We start from the raw sequence: 982 nt of genomic DNA, 5'->3' as shown, positions 1-982 counted from the left end.
CCTAAATGTATCTCAAAGTAATAAGCTGCGAATTGCACTAATAACAAAATTAACTAATTAAATTACCAATTAACCTGCTGTTAAGTTGCTACATATGCAAATGTAATTTTCGCTTGTACCTTCTTGCGTTTGTGTGCATTAAACTTAAACGTGTTAAGTGATTTTTTAAGTAGTTTTCGTAAAACGTAAATGTATAGATACATATGTATGTATGTATGTACAGAAGTAAACACATACTTACGTACTATGTATTAGGGATGCCAGGTCCCAAAAATCCCTGGATTTGCTCGTAGATATTAATTCCGTGATCCCGAAAAAAATTTTGAATATCGAATTGAAAGTAAGTACTTTTTTTGATTTTGGAAGTATGATTTTTTAAAATGCCCTTTCGACTACAATTAACAAAAATCTTGAAACTGCACTTTTAAAATTACACTGCCGGAACAAAGTATTGGCACAGTAAATCTTTCACAATATATGCAACAATTTTTATTCTAATATTTTTCCGCCAGTTTTATATAAAAATATGGTTCATTCAACAACAAAAAACATAAATATATAATTCCTAAACTTTGTGCAAAACTCGCGAAAATTCAGCAAATTTTCATCAAAATTTTCAACTTTTTAATCAGATTTTGTAGAATTTTTTGAGTATGCAGTTTTGCAGCCCATTAAATTCTAGTAAAAAAATGCAAGTTCGGAGTTAGTCAAAAATCGTGTTGATTTTTGAGAATTTTTTTTGTTGAAAGTGTTTTGCATTTTTTCCATATAAAGTATTTTCGAAAAAAATAAATTTTGTATGGAAGAGACTGCGTGAAAAAAATGCCAAAAATCAAAGGTAATTCCTAGCTACTTAAGACTAAAATTGATTGGGCTACAAATCTGCATACTCAAAAAGTTCTAAAAAATCTGATTAAAAAGTTGAAAATTTTCATAAAAATTTGCTGAATTTTCGCGAGTTTTGCACAAAGGAATTAGGAAT

This window comes from Rhagoletis pomonella, unplaced genomic scaffold (assembly GCF_013731165.1).
Source record: "Rhagoletis pomonella isolate Grant_MI unplaced genomic scaffold, Rhpom_1.0 Rhpom_scaffold_00002, whole genome shotgun sequence".
NCBI classification, from domain to species: domain Eukaryota; kingdom Metazoa; phylum Arthropoda; class Insecta; order Diptera; family Tephritidae; genus Rhagoletis; species Rhagoletis pomonella.
Note: the sequence above shows the minus strand (reverse complement) of the source record.